General features: G+C 46.5%; 13 non-coding genes and 2 pseudogenes across 13 annotated transcripts; all 15 read right to left on the bottom strand.

Annotated features, from left to right (window-relative positions):
• Positions 1–1,581: 1,581 nt before the first annotated feature.
• On the bottom strand, positions 1,582–1,659 carry LOC141216903 (U2 spliceosomal RNA; annotated as a pseudogene).
• Positions 1,660–2,779: 1,120 nt separating this feature from the next.
• On the bottom strand, positions 2,780–2,970 carry LOC141217016 (U2 spliceosomal RNA). The gene has a single exon (XR_012285893.1). It is a non-coding gene; the product is annotated as a U2 spliceosomal RNA (small nuclear RNA).
• A 1,121-nt stretch (positions 2,971–4,091) lies between these two features.
• On the bottom strand, positions 4,092–4,282 carry LOC141217015 (U2 spliceosomal RNA). Its single transcript, XR_012285892.1, has one exon. It is a non-coding gene; the product is annotated as a U2 spliceosomal RNA (small nuclear RNA).
• A 1,121-nt stretch (positions 4,283–5,403) lies between these two features.
• On the bottom strand, positions 5,404–5,594 carry LOC141217014 (U2 spliceosomal RNA). Its single transcript, XR_012285891.1, has one exon. It is a non-coding gene; the product is annotated as a U2 spliceosomal RNA (small nuclear RNA).
• A 1,119-nt stretch (positions 5,595–6,713) lies between these two features.
• LOC141216756 (U2 spliceosomal RNA) lies at positions 6,714–6,894 on the bottom strand (annotated as a pseudogene).
• A 2,009-nt stretch (positions 6,895–8,903) lies between these two features.
• LOC141217013 (U2 spliceosomal RNA) lies at positions 8,904–9,094 on the bottom strand. The gene has a single exon (XR_012285890.1). It is a non-coding gene; the product is annotated as a U2 spliceosomal RNA (small nuclear RNA).
• Positions 9,095–10,220: 1,126 nt separating this feature from the next.
• On the bottom strand, positions 10,221–10,411 carry LOC141217011 (U2 spliceosomal RNA). Its single transcript, XR_012285889.1, has one exon. It is a non-coding gene; the product is annotated as a U2 spliceosomal RNA (small nuclear RNA).
• Positions 10,412–11,534: 1,123 nt separating this feature from the next.
• LOC141217010 (U2 spliceosomal RNA) lies at positions 11,535–11,725 on the bottom strand. Its single transcript, XR_012285888.1, has one exon. It is a non-coding gene; the product is annotated as a U2 spliceosomal RNA (small nuclear RNA).
• A 1,122-nt stretch (positions 11,726–12,847) lies between these two features.
• Positions 12,848–13,038, bottom strand: LOC141217009 (U2 spliceosomal RNA). The gene has a single exon (XR_012285887.1). It is a non-coding gene; the product is annotated as a U2 spliceosomal RNA (small nuclear RNA).
• Positions 13,039–14,157: 1,119 nt separating this feature from the next.
• On the bottom strand, positions 14,158–14,348 carry LOC141217008 (U2 spliceosomal RNA). Its single transcript, XR_012285886.1, has one exon. It is a non-coding gene; the product is annotated as a U2 spliceosomal RNA (small nuclear RNA).
• A 1,121-nt stretch (positions 14,349–15,469) lies between these two features.
• On the bottom strand, positions 15,470–15,660 carry LOC141216445 (U2 spliceosomal RNA). Its single transcript, XR_012285479.1, has one exon. It is a non-coding gene; the product is annotated as a U2 spliceosomal RNA (small nuclear RNA).
• A 1,122-nt stretch (positions 15,661–16,782) lies between these two features.
• Positions 16,783–16,973, bottom strand: LOC141217007 (U2 spliceosomal RNA). Its single transcript, XR_012285885.1, has one exon. It is a non-coding gene; the product is annotated as a U2 spliceosomal RNA (small nuclear RNA).
• A 1,122-nt stretch (positions 16,974–18,095) lies between these two features.
• LOC141216277 (U2 spliceosomal RNA) lies at positions 18,096–18,286 on the bottom strand. The gene has a single exon (XR_012285317.1). It is a non-coding gene; the product is annotated as a U2 spliceosomal RNA (small nuclear RNA).
• A 1,124-nt stretch (positions 18,287–19,410) lies between these two features.
• On the bottom strand, positions 19,411–19,601 carry LOC141217005 (U2 spliceosomal RNA). Its single transcript, XR_012285883.1, has one exon. It is a non-coding gene; the product is annotated as a U2 spliceosomal RNA (small nuclear RNA).
• Positions 19,602–20,722: 1,121 nt separating this feature from the next.
• On the bottom strand, positions 20,723–20,913 carry LOC141216422 (U2 spliceosomal RNA). Its single transcript, XR_012285456.1, has one exon. It is a non-coding gene; the product is annotated as a U2 spliceosomal RNA (small nuclear RNA).
• Between the last annotated feature and the right edge of the window lie 207 nt (positions 20,914–21,120).

Here is a 21,120-nt window from a genome sequence, read left to right as displayed (position 1 = left end):
GACAAGAAGGGGAAAATCCTCCTCGGAATAGATAGCGGCAGGTGGAGGAAAGGTTAATTCCACCGCTACCATGGTCTGGGGAGGGAGAGTGGCTGCCGGGGCAGGGGAAAGGACACCTGCTGAGGAGTAGGGGAAGGAGGAAGAGGAAGTGGAATCCTCAGCAGGGGTGGCCGGGGTGGGGGGGGTTGGACGGGGGTGGCAGGGGGAGGGATCGAGAGAGGGGTGACAGAACTCTTACCCTCCTTTGACTTTTTCTTCTGCTTCGGAGCTGCTGGGACCGTCGCTGGGGCTTTGGCCACCGACTCCTTGACCGCTTTGGCCTTGGTCGTCTCGGCCTTGGCCGCTGGGGCCTTGGTCGTCGCGTCCTTGACCTTCACAGGCCTGGTCGTCGGGGCCTTGTCCTCCGGAGCTGGGGTCGTCGCAACCACCGATGCCCAGGATCTCTCACGCTTGGGGCAATCCTTGTACAGATGAGCCGCCAGCCCACACAGGTTGCAAGACGTCTTCTTCGGGCAGTCTTTCGAGCTGTGTCCCGTCACTCGACAAATCCTGCAGGCATCCTCCTTGCAGTCCTTCATCTCGTGGCCGTTCTTGCCGCATCTCCTGCAGTTCCGCGGCATGTCCGGGTAATAGATGAGGCCGTAGGAGTTGCCCAGGGAGAATGTCGGGGGCAGGTGCCGAAGTCCGTCTGAGTACGCCAGGTCCCTGTGAAGTCTAACAGTCACCGACCACTTACCTGTCCAGAAGCCGAGTCCATTCAGGATGTGAGAGGGTTCCTTCACAACCAAACAGAAGCGTCTCAGGAAGGTACAGATGTCTTGGCCTGGGGTGTGCGGGTTGCGCATGGAGACCGTGATCCTCCTTTCGTCCCTCTGGATAGGGCAGCTACCTGTAAAGGCAGAGAAAGAATTATCCGGTCCTTTTGCGCTTACCATTTCCCAGAACCTCCTGCAGGTGTTCACAGTGGCGAAGGTGACGAAGAAGATCCCCGTCAAGAAGGTCTGGATGCTGAGGGTGTCCGACCTGGAGAAGCCTCGATCCAGCAGCATCTTCTGGCAGAACACGTCCGAGGACATGTCCGGCACCCTCCCATCCACTTCCTTCAGTTTCAGGGCCACCGTCTGCCGCATCCATGGCTCCAGGGCTGGAGCTTCTTGGCGGGGCTTCTGGGGTCCCTTCTGCTGGCCAGTCGTGGAGGCAGAGTCCTTGGGGTCAGAATCGGCTCCTGGCTGGGCCCTCCTGGCTGTCCCCTGCTCCAGGCTCTTCTTTTCGGCCTTCCTCGCAGCGCTTGCCATGGCTTTCCTCCTGCAGTTACTTCTTGGAGCTGGATCTGGAGCTCTTCCCGAAATGGGTGGAGCTATGCAGATTCTTCTCCCGTCGTGTTCTGGACAAATTCCCCGAAAGGTCTTTGTCTCGATGATTTTCTTACTCGAAGATTCCACAGGACAGCCCGATTCTTCTCCGAGTCTTCGTCTTCTTCTGGATTCTTTAGAGCTTCTTCCTCCCACCGATATCCGCCTTCCTTCTCCGATGTCAGCTGGACTCCGAAGCTCTTCTCCTTCCGAGTTCGATCGCTCTCGTCAAGTGTAGATCGTAGCTCTTGTGTTCTTAAAAGAACAGATACTACACTTGATCTTAGCCAAAAGGCAGAGAAGCGATAACCAGAATTGGTTTCCGACTACGGTGCCACCCAAGGATTCTGAAAAGTCCATTTGTGGAGATGGCCACCTGGACTCCCGTTAAGAAGACATGCTGTCAACCTCTAGATCCCTCACATGCCTGCACTTTTCGGCTTGCTGCTGCTGCAATCCACGCGTTTTAGATCTGCATAACTCCACCTCTTTTAGCACAGTACCCTCAACCCCCGGCTGTTCCCACCCGCCTCAACACCGTTGGAAGGGAGGAGAACCAATTAAGGCGGGGGGGGGGTGGAACGAGCAGCTGTCTACCCTTAGCAGGAGGGTTGCTGATTAATTACCTCTCCTGCTGCTGCTGCTGCTGGCTGTCCAGCAGCAGACTGAAGGTGGCTGCTGCTGTGCGCAGGTATATAAAGGCTCAGAGCCTATTATGACACGCGCAGCCAGCGTTCCATTGCCACATTCCGTCTACTGCAGGCGGGATACCTGGATGGCTGAATGTCACTGAGAAGCTCACAGAGACCGCCATAAGCAACAGTTTAAAAGAATGCCACAGACTAATCAACCAAACTTTTTGGGTTGGTTTCTCTTTTATAGTCTGCAGGCATTAAATGAAAGAAGTCAGTGTTCTAGCAGAGGGAGACAACGTTTCAGAAAAGGCATTGTAGCAAACCAAAAAAGAAATTTTAAGCGCAGCAGAGTAACCAGCTCACATACCTGTTAGCTCAGGTGAGTTTAAAAGGCTGCTGTTGATAACAAGGGCATTTGCTAAATAGATGGTGTGTGTGCAACAATATACTGAAAGGTCAATTATATTGTGCAGCTTATCTCACCACCTGTAGTTATTTAGGTGAAAGCTCCAAAATGCTTGCCTAATATGTCTGTTTATCCAAAAGGAAGTATAGAGGGAGAGCTAGATAGATAGCATTGCATTACATTACATTACATGGCAATGCAATGCACAGTTGCTGAAGTTGAACCAAAATGAGCTTGTCATCTGGCTTCTGCAACTTTTAACATGAAAAATCCAATGAGGAGAAGAAAAGCAAAGCCAAAGAGTCCATCCCAAAATCCGACAAACAAGCAAAATGAACAAAAAGCATTGAATTCAATTCTTTCTGATTTTAGAAACTGCATTAAAGAAGGGGTGCACCGGTCCTGGAGATACTGCAATACCAGGTCAATGCGTGGAGTGGACAGAGCAAGCTCTTTTTCCATCTCCCTGTTCTAAAAATCCATTTAATATATGGTCCCCAGATAGGGGACGTATCAGATATTAAACTGATAAGAACAGATACTACACTTGATCTTAGCCAAAAGGCCGAGAAGCGATAACCAGAATTGGTTTCCGACTACGGTGCCACCCAAGGATTCTGAAAAGTCCATTTGTGGAGATGGCCACCTGGACTCCCGTTAAGAAGACATGCTGTCAACCTCTAGATCCCTCACATGCCTGCACTTTTCGGCTTGCTGCTGCTGCAATCCACGCGTTTTAGATCTGCATAACTCCACCTCTTTTAGCACAGTACCCTCAACCCCCGGCTGTTCCCACCCGCCTCAACACCGTTGGAAGGGAGGAGAACCAATTAAGGCGGGGGGGAGGGTGGAACGAGCAGCTGTCTACCCTTAGCAGGAGGGTTGCTGATTAATTACCTCTCCTGCTGCTGCTGCTGCTGGCTGTCCAGCAGCAGACTGAAGGTGGCTGCTGCTGTGCGCAGGTATATAAAGGCTCAGAGCCTATTATGACACGCGCAGCCAGCGTTCCATTGCCACATTCCGTCTACTGCAGGCGGGATACCTGGATGGCTGAATGTCACTGAGAAGCTCACAGAGACCGCCATAAGCAACAGTTTAAAAGAATGCCACAGACTAATCAACCAAACTTTTTGGGTTGGTTTCTCTTTTATAGTCTGCAGGCATTAAATGAAAGAAGTCAGTGTTCCAGCAGAGGGAGACAACGTTTCAGAAAAGGCATTGTAGCAAACCAAAAAAGAAATTTTAAGCGCAGCAGAGTAACCAGCTCACATACCTGTTAGCTCAGGTGAGTTTAAAAGGCTGCTGTTGATAACAAGGGCATTTGCTAAATAGATGGTGTGTGTGCAACAATATACTGAAAGGTCAATTATATTGTGCAGCTTATCTCACCACCTGTAGTTATTTAGGTGAAAGCTCCAAAATGCCTGCCTAATATGTCTGTTTATCCAAAAGGAAGTATAGAGGGAGAGCTAGATAGATAGCATTGCATTACATTACATTACATGGCAATGCAATGCACAGTTGCTGAAGTTGAACCAAAATGAGCTTGTCATCTGGCTTCTGCAACTTTTAACATGAAAAATCCAATGAGGAGAAGAAAAGCAAAGCCAAAGAGTCCATCCCAAAATCCGACAAACAAGCAAAATGAACAAAAAGCATTGAATTCAATTCTTTCTGATTTTAGAAACTGCATTAAAGAAGGGGTGCACCGGTCCTGGAGATACTGCAATACCAGGTCAATGCGTGGAGTGGACAGAGCAAGCTCTTTTTCCATCTCCCTGTTCTAAAAATCCATTTAATATATGGTCCCCAGATAGGGGACGTATCAGATATTAAACTGATAAGAACAGATACTACACTTGATCTTAGCCAAAAGGCCGAGAAGCGATAACCAGAATTGGTTTCCGACTACGGTGCCACCCAAGGATTCTGAAAAGTCCATTTGTGGAGATGGCCACCTGGACTCACGTTAAGAAGACATGCTGTCAACCTCTAGATCCCTCACATGCCTGCACTTTTCGGCTTGCTGCTGCTGCAATCCACGCGTTTTAGATCTGCATAACTCCACCTCTTTTAGCACAGTACCCTCAACCCCCGGCTGTTCCCACCCGCCTCAACACCGTTGGAAGGGAGGAGAACCAATTAAGGCGGGGGGGGGGGTGGAACGAGCAGCTGTCTACCCTTAGCAGGAGGGTTGCTGATTAATTACCTCTCCTGCTGCTGCTGCTGCTGGCTGTCCAGCAGCAGACTGAAGGTGGCTGCTGCTGTGCGCAGGTATATAAAGGCTCAGAGCCTATTATGACACGCGCAGCCAGCGTTCCATTGCCACATTCCGTCTACTGCAGGCGGGATACCTGGATGGCTGAATGTCACTGAGAAGCTCACAGAGACTGCCATAAGCAACAGTTTAAAAGAATGCCACAGACTAATCAACCAAACTTTTTGGGTTGGTTTCTCTTTTATAGTCTGCAGGCATTAAATGATAGAAGTCAGTGTTCCAGCAGAGGGAGACAACGTTTCAGAAAAGGCATTGTAGCAAACCAAAAAAGAAATTTTAAGCGCAGCAGAGTAACCAGCTCACATACCTGTTAGCTCAGGTGAGTTTAAAAGGCTGCTGTTGATAACAAGGGCATTTGCTAAATAGATGGTGTGTGTGCAACAATATACTGAAAGGTCAATTATATTGTGCAGCTTATCTCACCACCTGTAGTTATTTAGGTGAAAGCTCCAAAATGCTTGCCTAATATGTCTGTTTATCCAAAAGGAAGTATAGAGGGAGAGCTAGATAGATAGCATTGCATTACATTACATTACATGGCAATGCAATGCACAGTTGCTGAAGTTGAACCAAAATGAGCTTGTCATCTGGCTTCTGCAACTTTTAACATGAAAAATCCAATGAGGAGAAGAAAAGCAAAGCCAAAGAGTCCATCCCAAAATCCGACAAACAAGCAAAATGAACAAAAAGCATTGAATTCAATTCTTTCTGATTTTAGAAACTGCATTAAAGAAGGGGTGCACCGGTCCTGGAGATACTGCAATACCAGGTCAATGCGTGGAGTGGACAGAGCAAGCTCTTTTTCCATCTCCCTGTTCTAAAAATCCATTTAATATATGGTCCCCAGATAGGGGACGTATCAGATATTAAACTGATAAGAACAGATACTACACTTGATCTTAGCCAAAAGGCCGAGAAGCGATAACCAGAATTGGTTTCCGACTACGGTGCCACCCAAGGATTCTGAAAAGTCCATTTGTGGAGATGGCCACCTGGACTCCCGTTAAGAAGACATGCTGTCAACCTCTAGATCCCTCACATGCCTGCACTTTTCGGCTTGCTGCTGCTGCAATCCACGCGTTTTAGATCTGCATAACTCCACCTCTTTTAGCACAGTACCCTCAACCCCCAGCTGTTTCCACCCGCCTCAACACCGTTGGAAGGGAGGAGAGCCAATTAAGGCGGGGGGGGGTGGAACGAGCAGCTGTCTACCCTTAGCAGGAGGGTTGCTGATTAATTACCTCTCCTGCTGCTGCTGCTGCTGGCTGTCCAGCAGCAGACTGAAGTTGGCTGCTGCTGTGCGCAGGTATATAAAGGCTCAGAGCCTATTATGACACGCGCAGCCAGCGTTCCATTGCCACATTCCGTCTACTGCAGGCGGGATACCTGGATGGCTGAATGTCACTGAGAAGCTCACAGAGACCGCCATAAGCAACAATTTAAAAGAATGCCACAGACTAATCAACCAAACTTTTTGGGTTGGTTTCTCTTTTATAGTCTGCAGGCATTAAATGAAAGAAGTCAGTGTTCCAGCAGAGGGAGACAACGTTTCAGAAAAGGCATTGTAGCAAACCAAAAAAGAAATTTTAAGCGCAGCAGAGTAACCAGCTCACATACCTGTTAGCTCAGGTGAGTTTAAAAGGCTGCTGTTGATAACAAGGGCATTTGCTAAATAGATGGTGTGTGTGCAACAATATACTGAAAGGTCAATTATATTGTGCAGCTTATCTCACCACCTGTAGTTATTTAGGTGAAAGCTCCAAAATGCTTGCCTAATATGTCTGTTTATCCAAAAGGAAGTATAGAGGGAGAGCTAGATAGATAGCATTGCATTACATTACATTACATGGCAATGCAATGCACAGTTGCTGAAGTTGAACCAAAATGAGCTTGTCATCTGGCTTCTGCAACTTTTAACATGAAAAATCCAATGAGGAGAAGAAAAGCAAAGCCAAAGAGTCCATCCCAAAATCCGACAAACAAGCAAAATGAACAAAAAGCATTGAATTCAATTCTTTCTGATTTTAGAAACTGCATTAAAGAAGGGGTGCACCGGTCCTGGAGATACTGCAATACCAGGTCAATGCGTGGAGTGGACAGAGCAAGCTCTTTTTCCATCTCCCTGTTCTAAAAATCCATTTAATATATGGTCCCCAGATAGGGGACGTATCAGATATTAAACTGATAAGAACAGATTTTTTTTTATCGAAAGCCCGAATTCGTGTACAAAACCCGAGTGCGCTTAAAAAAGTGACAAGTGCCACAAAAAAAGTGCAGTAGGATGCTGGTCTTCTTGAAACCCTCTCCAAAAGGAGAAGGGTCCCCCAAACCATTCCCCGTCCCTCCGAGCCAGAAGGCCACAGCGAGGAACAGGGACAAATAGCCACCTCCAGCCGAAGCCAGAGGCGACCCAATCTTACCCCCAGCACCTGCCCGAGTTCTCACCCGAGCAAGGCACTGGGAGCCAAAGACTGTGCTCCCCTCCCGGAAGAGGGGAGCCAACAACGCTCTCCTCCCGAAAGAGGAGAGCCAGGGGGGTTCAGGGGAGAGCGGAACCTGATGGCCACACACTCCCCCCCTAGACCTGCCAAGAGAGGAACCCATAAGGGAACCGCATCCCGACAAAATCCTAGTAGGACGTGACACACGTGAATAAGTGGACACACAGTGACAAAGAAATTAAATAAATAGTGAAGGTTTCACAGTATAATACTGCCCGGACCTTCGACCGGGAATTGAAAAAATTCCCCATCCTAAGGCCAGAAGGCCCAGAATAAGGGTGTGTGCGAAGAAAGAAATATTGAAGTGCTTGTGCAAATGTGCCATAAACTCAAGTGGGGTTCCCAATCCCAGTGAGTTAAGGCACCCCAGGGTCACCACTCCTGGGGCACTTCACACTTCGGGCTTTCGATCTTCCCCGGCCCAATGGCGTCGATCCTGGGGGGCCATGCTTTCCACCAGATGACTATATTAGCCACCTGGCGTACTAACAAGCGCCTAAACCCCAGTGTGCATAATGTATCAATCTACTAGGGCGGCCAACATACAAAACCGCCTTTTCGAAAGATACTACACTTGATCTTAGCCAAAATGCCGAGAAGCGATAACCAGAATTGGTTTCCGACTACGGTGCCACCCAAGGATTCTGAAAAGTCCATTTGTGGAGATGGCCACCTGGACTCCCGTTAAGAAGACATGCTGTCAACCTCTAGATCCCTCACATGCCTGCACTTTTCGGCTTGCTGCTGCTGCAATCCACGCGTTTTAGATCTGCATAACTCCACCTCTTTTAGCACAGTACCCTCAACTTCCGGCTGTTCCCACCCGCCTCAACACCGTTGGAAGGGAGGAGAACCAATTAAGGCGGGGGGGGGGGGGGTGGAACGAGCAGCTGTCTACCCTTAGCAGGAGGGTTGCTGATTAATTACCTCTCCTGCTGCTGCTGCTGCTGCTGGCTGTCCAGCAGCAGACTGAAGGTGGCTGCTGCTGTGCGCAGGTATATAAAGGCTCAGAGCCTATTATGACACGCGCAGCCAGCGTTCCATTGCCACATTCCGTCTACTGCAGGCGGGATACCTGGATGGCTGAATGTCACTGAGAAGCTCACAGAGACCGCCATAAGCAACAGTTTAAAAGAATGCCACAGACTAATCAACCAAACTTTTTGGGTTGGTTTCTCTTTTATAGTCTGCAGGCATTAAATGAAAGAAGTCAGTGTTCCAGCAGAGGGAGACAACGTTTCAGAAAAGGCATTGTAGCAAACCAAAAAAGAAATTTTAAGCGCAGCAGAGTAACCAGCTCACATACCTGTTAGCTCAGGTGAGTTTAAAAGGCTGCTGTTGATAACAAGGGCATTTGCTAAATAGATGGTGTGTGTGCAACAATATACTGAAAGGTCAATTATATTGTGCAGCTTATCTCACCACCTGTAGTTATTTAGGTGAAAGCTCCAAAATGCTTGCCTAATATGTCTGTTTATCCAAAAGGAAGTATAGAGGGAGAGCTAGATAGATAGCATTGCATTACATTACATTACATGGCAATGCAATGCACAGTTGCTGAAGTTGAACCAAAATGAGCTTGTCATCTGGCTTCTGCAACTTTTAACATGAAAAATCCAATGAGGAGAAGAAAAGCAAAGCCAAAGAGTCCATCCCAAAATCCGACAAACAAGCAAAATGAACAAAAAGCATTGAATTCAATTCTTTCTGATTTTAGAAACTGCATTAAAGAAGGGGTGCACCGGTCCTGGAGATACTGCAATACCAGGTCAATGCGTGGAGTGGACAGAGCAAGCTCTTTTTCCATCTCCCTGTTCTAAAAATCCATTTAATATATGGTCCCCAGATAGGGGACGTATCAGATATTAAACTGATAAGAACAGATACTACACTTGATCTTAGCCAAAAGGCCGAGAAGCGATAACCAGAATTGGTTTCCGACTACGGTGCCACCCAAGGATTCTGAAAAGTCCATTTGTGGAGATGGCCACCTGGACTCCCGTTAAGAAGACATGCTGTCAACCTCTAGATCCCTCACATGCCTGCACTTTTCGGCTTGCTGCTGCTGCAATCCACGCGTTTTAGATCTGCATAACTCCACCTCTTTTAGCACAGTACCCTCAACCCCCGGCTGTTCCCACCCGCCTCAACACCGTTGGAAGGGAGGAGAACCAATTAAGGCGTGGGGGGGGGGGGGGTGGAACGAGCAGCTGTCTACCCTTAGCAGGAGGGTTGCTGATTAATTACCTCTCCTGCTGCTGCTGCTGCTGGCTGTCCAGCAGCAGACTGAAGGTGGCTGCTGCTGTGCGCAGGTATATAAAGGCTCAGAGCCTATTATGACACGCGCAGCCAGCGTTCCATTGCCACATTCCGTCTACTGCAGGCGGGATACCTGGATGGCTGAATGTCACTGAGAAGCTCACAGAGACCGCCATAAGCAACAGTTTAAAAGAATGCCACAGACTAATCAACCAAACTTTTTGGGTTGGTTTCTCTTTTATAGTCTGCAGGCATTAAATGAAAGAAGTCAGTGTTCCAGCAGAGGGAGACAACGTTTCAGAAAAGGCATTGTAGCAAACCAAAAAAGAAATTTTAAGCGCAGCAGAGTAACCAGCTCACATACCTGTTAGCTCAGGTGAGTTTAAAAGGCTGCTGTTGATAACAAGGGCATTTGCTAAATAGATGGTGTGTGTGCAACAATATACTGAAAGGTCAATTATATTGTGCAGCTTATCTCACCACCTGTAGTTATTTAGGTGAAAGCTCCAAAATGCTTGCCTAATATGTCTGTTTATCCAAAAGGAAGTATAGAGGGAGAGCTAGATAGATAGCATTGCATTACATTACATTACATGGCAATGCAATGCACAGTTGCTGAAGTTGAACCAAAATGAGCTTGTCATCTGGCTTCTGCAACTTTTAACATGAAAAATCCAATGAGGAGAAGAAAAGCAAAGCCAAAGAGTCCATCCCAAAATCCGACAAACAAGCAAAATGAACAAAAAGCATTGAATTCAATTCTTTCTGATTTTAGAAACTGCATTAAAGAAGGGGTGCACCGGTCCTGGAGATACTGCAATACCAGGTCAATGCGTGGAGTGGACAGAGCAAGCTCTTTTTCCATCTCCCTGTTCTAAAAATCCATTTAATATATGGTCCCCAGATAGGGGACGTATCAGATATTAAACTGATAAGAACAGATACTACACTTGATCTTAGCCAAAAGGCCGAGAAGCGATAACCAGAATTGGTTTCCGACTACGGTGCCACCCAAGGATTCTGAAAAGTCCATTTGTGGAGATGGCCACCTGGACTCCCGTTAAGAAGACATGCTGTCAACCTCTAGATCCCTCACATGCCTGCACTTTTCGGCTTGCTGCTGCTGCAATCCACGCGTTTTAGATCTGCATAACTCCACCTCTTTTAGCACAGTACCCTCAACCCCCGGCTGTTCCCACCCGCCTCAACACCGTTGGAAGGGAGGAGAACCAATTAAGGCGGGGGGGGGGGGGTGGAACGAGCAGCTGTCTACCCTTAGCAGGAGGGTTGCTGATTAATTACCTCTCCTGCTGCTGCTGCTGCTGGCTGTCCAGCAGCAGACTGAAGGTGGCTGCTGCTGTGCGCAGGTATATAAAGGCTCAGAGCCTATTATGACACGCGCAGCCAGCGTTCCATTGCCACATTCCGTCTACTGCAGGCGGGATACCTGGATGGCTGAATGTCACTGAGAAGCTCACAGAGACCGCCATAAGCAACAGTTTAAAAGAATGCCACAGACTAATCAACCAAACTTTTTGGGTTGGTTTCTCTTTTATAGTCTGCAGGCATTAAATGAAAGAAGTCAGTGTTCCAGCAGAGGGAGACAACGTTTCAGAAAAGGCATTGTAGCAAACCAAAAAAGAAATTTTAAGCGCAGCAGAGTAACCAGCTCACATACCTGTTAGCTCAGGTGAGTTTAAAAGGCTGCTGTTGATAACAAGGGCATTTGCTAAATAGATGGTGTGTGTGCAACAATATACTGAAAGGTCAATTATATTGTGCAGCTTATCTCACCACCTGTAGTTATTTAGGTGAAAGCTCCAAAATGCTTGCCTAATATGTCTGTTTATCCAAAAGGAAGTATAGAGGGAGAGCTAGATAGATAGCATTGCATTACATTACATTACATGGCAATGCAATGCACAGTTGCTGAAGTTGAACCAAAATGAGCTTGTCATCTGGCTTCTGCAACTTTTAACATGAAAAATCCAATGAGGAGAAGAAAAGCAAAGCCAAAGAGTCCATCCCAAAATCCGACAAACAAGCAAAATGAACAAAAAGCATTGAATTCAATTCTTTCTGATTTTAGAAACTGCATTAAAGAAGGGGTGCACCGGTCCTGGAGATACTGCAATACCAGGTCAATGCGTGGAGTGGACAGAGCAAGCTCTTTTTCCATCTCCCTGTTCTAAAAATCCATTTAATATATGGTCCCCAGATAGGGGACGTATCAGATATTAAACTGATAAGAACAGATACTACACTTGATCTTAGCCAAAAGGCCGAGAAGCGATAACCAGAATTGGTTTCCGACTACGGTGCCACCCAAGGATTCTGAAAAGTCCATTTGTGGAGATGGCCACCTGGACTCCCGTTAAGAAGACATGCTGTCAACCTCTAGATCCCTCACATGCCTGCACTTTTCGGCTTGCTGCTGCTGCAATCCACGCGTTTTAGATCTGCATAACTCCACCTCTTTTAGCACAGTACCCTCAACCCCCGGCTGTTCCCACCCGCCTCAACACCGTTGGAAGGGAGGAGAACCAATTAAGGCGGGGGGGGGGGGTGGAACGAGCAGCTGTCTACCCTTAGCAGGAGGGTTGCTGATTAATTACCTCTCCTGCTGCTGCTGCTGCTGGCTGTCCAGCAGCAGACTGAAGGTGGCTGCTGCTGTGCGCAGGTATATAAAGGCTCAGAGCCTATTATGACACGCGCAGCCAGCGTTCCATTGCCACATTCCGTCTACTGCAGGCGGGATACCTGGATGGCTGAATGTCACTGAGAAGCTCACAGAGACCGCCATAAGCAACAGTTTAAAAGAATGCCACAGACTAATCAACCAAACTTTTTGGGTTGGTTTCTCTTTTATAGTCTGCAGGCATTAAATGAAAGAAGTCAGTGTTCCAGCAGAGGGAGACAACGTTTCAGAAAAGGCATTGTAGCAAACCAAAAAAGAAATTTTAAGCGCAGCAGAGTAACCAGCTCACATACCTGTTAGCTCAGGTGAGTTTAAAAGGCTGCTGTTGATAACAAGGGCATTTGCTAAATAGATGGTGTGTGTGCAACAATATACTGAAAGGTCAATTATATTGTGCAGCTTATCTCACCACCTGTAGTTATTTAGGTGAAAGCTCCAAAATGCTTGCCTAATATGTCTGTTTATCCAAAAGGAAGTATAGAGGGAGAGCTAGATAGATAGCATTGCATTACATTACATTACATGGCAATGCAATGCACAGTTGCTGAAGTTGAACCAAAATGAGCTTGTCATCTGGCTTCTGCAACTTTTAACATGAAAAATCCAATGAGGAGAAGAAAAGCAAAGCCAAAGAGTCCATCCCAAAATCCGACAAACAAGCAAAATGAACAAAAAGCATTGAATTCAATTCTTTCTGATTTTAGAAACTGCATTAAAGAAGGGGTGCACCGGTCCTGGAGATACTGCAATACCAGGTCAATGCGTGGAGTGGACAGAGCAAGCTCTTTTTCCATCTCCCTGTTCTAAAAATCCATTTAATATATGGTCCCCAGATAGGGGACGTATCAGATATTAAACTGATAAGAACAGATACTACACTTGATCTTAGCCAAAAGGCCGAGAAGCGATAACCAGAATTGGTTTCTGACTACGGTGCCACCCAAGGATTCTGAAAAGTCCATTTGTGGAGATGGCCACCTGGACTCCCGTTAAGAAGACATGCTGTCAACCTCTAGATCCCTCACATGCCTGCACTTTTCGGCTTGCTGCTGCTGCAATCCACGCGTTTTAGATCTGCATAACTCCACCTCTTTTAGCACAGTACCCTCAACCCCCGGCTGTTCCCACCCGCCTCAACACCGTTGGAATGGAGGAGAACCAATTAAGGCGGGGGGGGGTGGAACGAGCAGCTGTCTACCCTTAGCAGGAGGGTTGCTGATTAATTACCTCTCCTGCTGCTGCTGCTGCTGGCTGTCCAGCAGCAGACTGAAGGTGGCTGCTGCTGTGCGCAGGTATATAAAGGCTCAGAGCCTATTATGACACGCGCAGCCAGCGTTCCATTGCCACATTCCGTCTACTGCAGGCGGGATACCTGGATGGCTGAATGTCACTGAGAAGCTCACAGAGACCGCCATAAGCAACAGTTTAAAAGAATGCCACAGACTAATCAACCAAACTTTTTGGGTTGGTTTCTCTTTTATAGTCTGCAGGCATTAAATGAAAGAAGTCAGTGTTCCAGCAGAGGGAGACAACGTTTCAGAAAAGGCATTGTAGCAAACCAAAAAAGAAATTTTAAGCGCAGCAGAGTAACCAGCTCACATACCTGTTAGCTCAGGTGAGTTTAAAAGGCTGCTGTTGATAACAAGGGCATTTGCTAAATAGATGGTGTGTGTGCAACAATATACTGAAAGGTCAATTATATTGTGCAGCTTATCTCACCACCTGTAGTTATTTAGGTGAAAGCTCCAAAATGCTTGCCTAATATGTCTGTTTATCCAAAAGGAAGTATAGAGGGAGAGCTAGATAGATAGCATTGCATTACATTACATTACATGGCAATGCAATGCACAGTTGCTGAAGTTGAACCAAAATGAGCTTGTCATCTGGCTTCTGCAACTTTTAACATGAAAAATCCAATGAGGAGAAGAAAAGCAAAGCCAAAGAGTCCATCCCAAAATCCGACAAACAAGCAAAATGAACAAAAAGCATTGAATTCAATTCTTTCTGATTTTAGAAACTGCATTAAAGAAGGGGTGCACCGGTCCTGGAGATACTGCAATACCAGGTCAATGCGTGGAGTGGACAGAGCAAGCTCTTTTTCCATCTCCCTGTTCTAAAAATCCATTTAATATATGGTCCCCAGATAGGGGACGTATCAGATATTAAACTGATAAGAACAGATACTACACTTGATCTTAGCCAAAAGGCCGAGAAGCGATAACCAGAATTGGTTTCCGACTACGGTGCCACCCAAGGATTCTGAAAAGTCCATTTGTGGAGATGGCCACCTGGACTCCCGTTAAGAAGACATGCTGTCAACCTCTAGATCCCTCACATGCCTGCACTTTTCGGCTTGCTGCTGCTGCAATCCACGCGTTTTAGATCTGCATAACTCCACCTCTTTTAGCACAGTACCCTCAACCCCCGGCTGTTCCCACCCGCCTCAACACCGTTGGAAGGGAGGAGAACCAATTAAGGCGGGGGGGGGGGTGGAACGAGCAGCTGTCTACCCTTAGCAGGAGGGTTGCTGATTAATTACCTCTCCTGCTGCTGCTGCTGCTGGCTGTCCAGCAGCAGACTGAAGGTGGCTGCTGCTGTGCGCAGGTATATAAAGGCTCAGAGCCTATTATGACACGCGCAGCCAGCGTTCCATTGCCACATTCTGTCTACTGCAGGCGGGATACCTGGATGGCTGAATGTCACTGAGAAGCTCACAGAGACCGCCATAAGCAACAGTTTAAAAGAATGCCACAGACTAATCAACCAAACTTTTTGGGTTGGTTTCTCTTTTATAGTCTGCAGGCATTAAATGAAAGAAGTCAGTGTTCCAGCAGAGGGAGACAACGTTTCAGAAAAGGCATTGTAGCAAACCAAAAAAGAAATTTTAAGCGCAGCAGAGTAACCAGCTCACATACCTGTTAGCTCAGGTGAGTTTAAAAGGCTGCTGTTGATAACAAGGGCATTTACTAAATAGATGGTGTGTGTGCAACAATATACTGAAAGGTCAATTATATTGTGCAGCTTATCTCACCACCTGTAGTTATTTAGGTGAAAGCTCCAAAATGCTTGCCTAATATGTCTGTTTATCCAAAAGGAAGTATAGAGGGAGAGCTAGATAGATAGCATTGCATTACATTACATTACATGGCAATGCAATGCACAGTTGCTGAAGTTGAACCAAAATGAGCTTGTCATCTGGCTTCTGCAACTTTTAACATGAAAAATCCAATGAGGAGAAGAAAAGCAAAGCCAAAGAGTCCATCCCAAAATCCGACAAACAAGCAAAATGAACAAAAAGCATTGAATTCAATTTTTTCTGATTTTAGAAACTGCATTAAAGAAGGGGTGCACCGGTCCTGGAGATACTACAATACCAGGTCAATGCGTGGAGTGGACAGAGCAAGCTCTTTTTCCATCTCCCTGTTCTAAAAATCCATTTAATATATGGTCCCCAGATAGGGGACGTATCAGATATTAAACTGATAAGAACAGATACTACACTTGATCTTAGCCAAAAGGCCGAGAAGCGATAACCAGAATTGGTTTCCGACTACGGTGCCACCCAAGGATTCTGAAAAGTCCATTTGTGGAGATGGCCACCTGGACTCCCGTTAAGAAGACATGCTGTCAACCTCTAGATCCCTCACATGCCTGCACTTTTCGGCTTGCTGCTGCTGCAATCCACGCGTTTTAGATCTGCATAACTCCACCTCTTTTAGCACAGTACCCTCAACCCCCGGCTGTTCCCACCCGCCTCAACACCGTTGGAAGGGAGGAGAACCAATTAAGGCGGGGGGGGGGGGTGGAACGAGCAGCTGTCTACCCTTAGCAGGAGGGTTGCTGATTAATTACCTCTCCTGCTGCTGCTGCTGCTGGCTGTCCAGCAGCAGACTGAAGGTGGCTGCTGCTGTGCGCAGGTATATAAAGGCTCAGAGCCTATTATGACACGCGCAGCCAGCGTTCCATTGCCACATTCCGTCTACTGCAGGCGGGATACCTGGATGGCTGAATGTCACTGAGAAGCTCACAGAGACCACCATAAGCAACAGTTTAAAAGAATGCCACAGACTGATCAACCAAACTTTTTGGGTTGGTTTCTCTTTTATAGTCTGCAGGCATTAAATGAAAGAAGTCAGTGTTCCAGCAGAGGGAGACAACGTTTCAGAAAAGGCATTGTAGCAAACCAAAAAAGAAATTTTAAGCGCAGCAGAGTAACCAGCTCACATACCTGTTAGCTCAGGTGAGTTTAAAAGGCTGCTGTTGATAACAAGGGCATTTGCTAAATAGATGGTGTGTGTGCAACAATATACTGAAAGGTCAATTATATTGTGCAGCTTATCTCACCACCTGTAGTTATTTAGGTGAAAGCTCCAAAATGCTTGCCTAATATGTCTGTTTATCCAAAAGGAAGTATAGAGGGAGAGCTAGATAGATAGCATTGCATTACATTACATTACATGGCAATGCAATGCACAGTTGCTGAAGTTGAACCAAAATGAGCTTGTCATCTGGCTTCTGCAACTTTTAACATGAAAAATCCAATGAGGAGAAGAAAAGCAAAGCCAAAGAGTCCATCCCAAAATCCGACAAACAAGCAAAATGAACAAAAAGCATTGAATTCAATTCTTTCTGATTTTAGAAACTGCATTAAAGAAGGGGTGCACCGGTCCTGGAGATACTGCAATACCAGGTCAATGCGTGGAGTGGACAGAGCAAGCTCTTTTTCCATCTCCCTGTTCTAAAAATCCATTTAATATATGGTCCCCAGATAGGGGACGTATCAGATATTAAACTGATAAGAACAGATACTACACTTGATCTTAGCCAAAAGGCCGAGAAGCGATAACCAGAATTGGTTTCCGACTACGGTGCCACCCAAGGATTCTGAAAAGTCCATTTGTGGAGATGGCCACCTGGACTCCCGTTAAGAAGACATGCTGTCAACCTCTAGATCCCTCACATGCCTGCACTTTTCGGCTTGCTGCTGCTGCAATCCACGCGTTTTAGATCTGCATAACTCCACCTCTTTTAGCACAGTACCCTCAACCCCCGGCTGTTCCCACCCGCCTCAACACCGTTGGAAGGGAGGAGAACCAATTAAGACGGGGGGGGGGGGTGGAACGAGCAGCTGTCTACCCTTAGCAGGAGGGTTGCTGATTAATTACCTCTCCTGCTGCTGCTGCTGCTGGCTGTCCAGCAGCAGACTGAAGGTGGCTGCTGCTGTGCGCAGGTATATAAAGGCTCAGAGCCTATTATGACACGCGCAGCCAGCGTTCCATTGCCACATTCCGTCTACTGCAGGAGGGATACCTGGATGGCTGAATGTCACTGAGAAGCTCACAGAGACCGCCATAAGCAACAGTTTAAAAGAATGCCACAGACTAATCAACCAAACTTTTTGGGTTGGTTTCTCTTTTATAGTCTGCAGGCATTAAATGAAAGAAGTCAGTGTTCCAGCAGAGGGAGACAACGTTTCAGAAAAGGCATTGTAGCAAACCAAAAAAGAAATTTTAAGCGCAGCAGAGTAACCAGCTCACATACCTGTTAGCTCAGGTGAGTTTAAAAGGCTGCTGTTGATAACAAGGGCATTTGCTAAATAGATGGTGTGTGTGCAACAATATACTGAAAGGTCAATTATATTGTGCAGCTTATCTCACCACCTGTAGTTATTTAGGTGAAAGCTCCAAAATGCTTGCCTAATATGTCTGTTTATCCAAAAGGAAGTATAGAGGGAGAGCTAGATAGATAGCATTGCATTACATTACATTACATGGCAATGCAATGCACAGTTGCTGAAGTTGAACCAAAATGAGCTTGTCATCTGGCTTCTGCAACTTTTAACATGAAAAATCCAATGAGGAGAAGAAAAGCAAAGCCAAAGAGTCCATCCCAAAATCCGACAAACAAGCAAAATGAACAAAAAGCATTGAATTCAATTCTTTCTGATTTTAGAAACTGCATTAAAGAAGGGGTGCACCGGTCCTGGAGATACTGCAATACCAGGTCAATGCGTGGAGTGGACAGAGCAAGCTCTTTTTCCATCTCCCTGTTCTAAAAATCCATTTAATATATGGTCCCCAGATAGGGGACGTATCAGATATTAAACTGATAAGAACAGATACTACACTTGATCTTAGCCAAAAGGCCAAGAAGCGATAACCAGAATTGGTTTCCGACTACGGTGCCACCCAAGGATTCTGAAAAGTCCATTTGTGGAGATGGCCACCTGGACTCCCGTTAAGAAGACATGCTGTCAACCTCTAGATCCCTCACATGCCTGCACTTTTCGGCTTGCTGCTGCTGCAATCCACGCGTTTTAGATCTGCATAACTCCACCTCTTTTAGCACAGTACCCTCAACCCCCGGCTGTTCCCACCCGCCTCAACACCGTTGGAAGGGAGGAGAACCAATTAAGGCGGGGGGGGGGGGGGTGGAACGAGCAGCTGTCTACCCTTAGCAGGAGGGTTGCTGATTAATTACCTCTCCTGCTGCTGCTGCTGCTGGCTGTCCAGCAGCAGACTGAAGGTGGCTGCTGCTGTGCGCAGGTATATAAAGGCTCAGAGCCTATTATGACACGCGCAGCCAGCGTTCCATTGCCACATTCCGTCTACTGCAGGCGGGATACCTGGATGGCTGAATGTCACTGAGAAGCTCACAGAGACCGCCATAAGCAACAGTTTAAAAGAATGCCACAGACTAATCAACCAAACTTTTTGGGTTGGTTTCTCTTTTATAGTCTGCAGGCATTAAATGAAAGAAGTCAGTGTTCCAGCAGAGGGAGACAACGTTTCAGAAAAGGCATTGTAGCAAACCAAAAAAGAAATTTTAAGCGCAGCAGAGTAACCAGCTCACATACCTGTTAGCTCAGGTGAGTTTAAAAGGCTGCTGTTGATAACAAGGGCATTTGCTAAATAGATGGTGTGTGTGCAACAATATACTGAAAGGTCAATTATATTGTGCAGCTTATCTCACCACCTGTAGTTATTTAGGTGAAAGCTCCAAAATGCTTGCCTAATATGTCTGTTTATCCAAAAGGAAGTATAGAGGGAGAGCTAGATAGATAGCATTGCATTACATTACATTACATGGCAATGCAATGCACAGTTGCTGAAGTTGAACCAAAATGAGCTTGTCATCTGGCTTCTGCAACTTTTAACATGAAAAATCCAATGAGGAGAAGAAAAGCAAAGCCAAAGAGTCCATCCCAAAATCCGACAAACAAGCAAAATGAACAAAAAGCATTGAATTCAATTCTTTCTGATTTTAGAAACTGCATTAAAGAAGGGGTGCACCGGTCCTGGAGATACTGCAATACCAGGTCAATGCGTGGAGTGGACAGAGCAAGCTCTTTTTCCATCTCCCTGTTCTAAAAATCCATTTAATATATGGTCCCCAGATAGGGGACGTATCAGATATTAAACTGATAAGAACAGATACTACACTTGATCTTAGCCAAAAGGCCGAGAAGCGATAACCAGAATTGGTTTCCGACTACGGTGCCACCCAAGGATTCTGAAAAGTCCATTTGTGGAGATGGCCACCTGGACTCCCGTTAAGAAGACATGCTGTCAACCTCTAGATCCCTCACATGCCTGCACTTTTCGGCTTGCTGCTGCTGCAATCCACGCGTTTTAGATCTGCATAACTCCACCTCTTTTAGCACAGTACCCTCAACCCCCGGCTGTTCCCACCCGCCTCAACACCGTTGGAAGGGAGGAGAACCAATTAAGGCGGGGGGGTGGGTGGAACGAGCAGCTGTCTACCCTTAGCAGGAGGGTTGCTGATTAATTACCTCTCCTGCTGCTGCTGCTGCTGGCTGTCCAGCAGCAGACTGAAGGTGGCTGCTGCTGTGCGCAGGTATATAAAGGCTCAGAGCCTATTATGACACGCGCAGCCAGCGTTCCATTGCCACATTCCGTCTACTGCAGGCGGGATACCTGGATGGCTGAATGTCACTGAGAAGCTCACAGAGACCGCCATAAGCAACAGTTTAAAAGAATGCCACAGACTAATCAACCAAACTTTTTGGGTTGGTTTCTCTTTTATAGTCTGCAGGCATTAAATGAAAGAAGTCAGTGTTCCAGCAGAGGGAGACAACGTTTCAGAAAAGGCATTGTAGCAAACCAAAAAAGAAATTTTAAGCGCAGCAGAGTAACCAGCTCACATACCTGTTAGCTCAGGTGAGTTTAAAAGGCTGCTGTTGATAACAAGGGCATTTGCTAAATAGATGGTGTGTGTGCAACAATATACTGAAAGGTCAATTATATTGTGCAGCTTATCTCACCACCTGTAGTTATTTAGGTGAAAGCTCCAAAATGCTTGCCTAATATGTCTGTTTATCCAAAAGGAAGTATAGAGGGAGAGCTAGATAGATAGCATTGCATTACATTACATTACATGGCAATGCAATGCACAGTTGCTGAAGTTGAACCAAAATGAGCTTGTCATCTGGCTTCTGCAACTTTTAACATGAAAAATCCAATGAGGAGAAGAAAAGCAAAGCCAAAGAGTCCATCCCAAAATCCGACAAACAAGCAAAATGAACAAAAAGCATTGAATTCAATTCTTTCTGATTTTAGAAACTGCATTAAAGAAGGGGTGCACCGGTCCTGGAGATACTGCAATACCAGGTCAATGCGTGGAGTGGACAAAGCAAGCTCTTTTTCCATCTCCCTGTTCTAAAAATCCATTTAATATATGGTCCCCAGATAGGGGACGTATCAGATATTAAACTGATAAGAACAGATACTACACTTGATCTTAGCCAAAAGGCCGAGAAGCGATAACCAGAATTGGTTTCCGACTACGGTGCCACCCAAGGATTCTGAAAAGTCCATTTGTGGAGATGGCCACCTGGACTCCCGTTAAGAAGACATGCTGTCAACCTCTAGATCCCTCACATGCCTGCACTTTTCGGCTTGCTGCTGCTGCAATCCACGCGTTTTAGATCTGCATAACTCCACCTCTTTTAGCACAGTACCCTCAACCCCC

The sequence above is a fragment of the Phyllobates terribilis genome, unplaced genomic scaffold (assembly GCF_046119375.1).
Source record: "Phyllobates terribilis strain yellow unplaced genomic scaffold, ASM4611937v1 Scaffold_236__1_contigs__length_3049075, whole genome shotgun sequence".
NCBI classification, from domain to species: domain Eukaryota; kingdom Metazoa; phylum Chordata; class Amphibia; order Anura; family Dendrobatidae; genus Phyllobates; species Phyllobates terribilis.
The sequence above is the reverse complement of the archived record's forward strand: the minus strand, read 5'-3'. Positions and strand labels throughout refer to the sequence as shown.